This window comes from Chrysochloris asiatica, unplaced genomic scaffold, assembly GCF_000296735.1.
Source record: "Chrysochloris asiatica unplaced genomic scaffold, ChrAsi1.0 scaffold00212, whole genome shotgun sequence".
NCBI classification, from domain to species: domain Eukaryota; kingdom Metazoa; phylum Chordata; class Mammalia; order Afrosoricida; family Chrysochloridae; genus Chrysochloris; species Chrysochloris asiatica.
In genome coordinates, this window is record NW_006408730.1 from 3522315 (window position 1) to 3525153 (window position 2839).

Below are 2839 nucleotides of genomic sequence, written 5' to 3' on the forward strand. Positions count from 1 at the left end.
GATGATTCCTTGCTCTAGAGAAGGAGTGGGGGTGGGGGACCTTTTTCTGCCAAAATGTATAACATCATTTGTGGGCCATACAAAATTATCAGCTTAAAAATTAGCCTGCAGCAGTTGGGGAATGGGAACTCAAGGGGTTCATTGTGAAGGAACCAGCTGCTACCAAGGATGCTTTTGTTGAATGTACTGCAAGCAAGTGGAGGTAGGTGGAATCCCCCTAGCAATGGATAAATTTGTCATAGGAATGCTGCAAGTCCAAAATAGCCCTTAGAAGAAAGATCCTGGAGCAGAAATGTACAAGCAGGCCACAATTGAATCTCTGAAGAGAATTGTGGTTATAGAAGAGATAAAAAGATGGAAAACTATGTTGGAGCTTTCTGATCAAACCAAAGAGAACCGAGTTGAAACCTTATAAAATTTAAAGAAGAAAATACCTCGAGGGAGGTGTTAAAGTCAACAACAATAGATCATACTGTGAACAAGATAAGAAAACACTCAGATTCAGAAGTGGCTTCTCTTGCCACTGAGTGGAGAACTTTCATGGAAAAACATTTGGATAGACCTTCTGTTGAAGTCCGGAGTGATCCCAAAACCGAGATGTTTAGGAAAAATGCCCAGAAATTACTCTCTGAAGCTTTGCAATTAAAGAAGGATCGCCTACTAGTTTAAAATAATGAGCGGAAAATGTTTCGTCTCTGTTCCCGCCTCATTAACGGGCCAGATGGGCGGACTGTGAGAGCCATGGTTCTTCACAGTACAGCACCGAGCAGAAATCAGGCCCAGGTAAAGAAAGACTTGCTGTCAATCGGCACTTTTGTAAAAACTCACAAAAAGTGACCTGAGGATAGTCCAACCTTGGGCTGGGCAGAGAAGAAAGCAGGCCTCTTTCTGCCTTTCAGACTATTTTGAGTTTGGGTGATGACTGGAGCTAGCTGTGCTACATTTTCCCAGGTGGCATTTCTTCAGACAGGGTGCAGAAAGCCTGGGAGACAGACCTGAAGGAGCATACTTTATTATCTGTAGCAAGCTGGTACTGCCTAACACTGGCTGTCCCTGCGAAGCACTGCACGATTGCCATCACCCAACACCCTGATAGGGTGACGGATTTCACTGTGAGGGTGCCAAGGACACCTCTCAACTTCCTCCACGTCAGGCGGAGGAAGTTACTACTTTATTTCGCTACCCTGCAGGTAACTGAAACTCAATTACTGCTGCCATTCACTGGGTTCCATCCCCCTGAGTTTAGATAGCTCCCGTGCCTCTCAGAACTGCCCTGTCTGTTCTCTTTGGTCGACCCTAGGCCAGCCGACTACCCCTTCTTTCCAGAACTCACTTATCGGAACGTTTCAGCTCTCCCTGGAAGACCTTCTGCATTGATCTCCGGATCCCCCATGCTGAGACTTCTAATGAGGAACTGGCCTGAAGCACCCCCCTGATCCCAGGTTGTTTTTTTTTTTTTTTAATATATTGACTCTCATGGTTGAGGGCTGTGTACAAGATGGATAATGAAATAATCTTGAAATGAATTACTGAAAGAAAAAAAAATTAGAAATGAAATACATCTATATAGTCCTGCTTGACCAATTGTGTAAATGATATTTTCTTTTTAAAGTAACAGTAAGCTAGGTGGTGGTGGTTTAAAAAAAAAAAAAAAAAAAAAAAAATTAGCCTGCTGTATTTGATCAAGCTACCATTCATCTGTCAAGTTGCTATACTGTGGTGGCTTGCATGTTGCTGTGGTTCTAGAAGATATGTTACCACTTACTGTAAATACCAGCAGGGCCACCCATGGTACACAGGTTTCAGATGAGCTTCCAGACTAAGACAGACTAGGAAGAAGGAGTGCTGAAATACTTCTGAATACTTAAGTCACTAAAAACCAGTGGACTAGCAGTGGAGGACTGTCAGATAGCACTAAAATATTGAATATTGAAACTAGAATAAGAGCACCAGAATATTGTCATATAATGCCAGAAAATGAGTCCATAACGTTGGAAGGAGAAGGAAAGCAAAATGGATGTCAGAAGAGACTCTGAAACTCTCCAGTGTAGAGATGCTAAAGCAAATGGAAGAAATCAGAAGGTAAAATAGTTGAATTGAAAATTTTAATGGACAGCTCCAGACGACAAAGTCAAATATTCATTATAATGAGATGTGCAAAGCGTCGACTTTCCATATTGAAGGATTCTATGGGCAAAATTTGAATGATGCAGAAAGCATTGAAAGAAGATGGAAGGAATGCACAAAGTCACTGTACCAAAAAGAAATTGTTAATGTTCAACCGTTTCATGAGGCAGCATATGATCAAGAACCAATGATACTAAACGAAGAAATCCAAGGTACACTAAAGCCATTGGCAAAGAAAAAAACTCCTGGAATTAATGGAATATAAACTGAATCTTTCAACAAACTGATGCAACTCTGGAGTCATTCAATCAGCTATGCCAAGAAATTTGGAAGATACCTACCTTCCTAATTGTAAGTGCCCCATATTGGTGCCCATTCCAAAGAGAAGTGACCTAACAGAATGCAGAAGTCATTAAACAATATAAATATTATATGAAGTACAATTTCACTAAAGATACTCCAAAAATTACTACAACAAGGAACTGTCAGAGATTCAAGCCAGATTCAGACAGGGATGTATGTCTTGGCTGGAAGAACAGAATACCAGAAAGATATTTACTTGTACTTTATTGACCATATAAACAATTGTGTAGATCATGTCAAGCTATGGACATCATTGTGGAGAATGAATATTCCGGAACACTTAATTTTGCTCATGAGAAACTTGTATATAGACCAAGAGGTCATTGTTGGAACAAAATAAGGGAACACT

At 40.7% G+C, this 2839-nt stretch overlaps 1 pseudogene; it reads left to right on the forward strand.

The window, feature by feature from the left end:
- The first annotated feature begins 223 nt into the window (after nucleotides 1-223).
- LOC102823027 lies at nucleotides 224-837 on the forward strand (annotated as a pseudogene).
- Nucleotides 838-2839: the final 2002 nt, after the last annotated feature.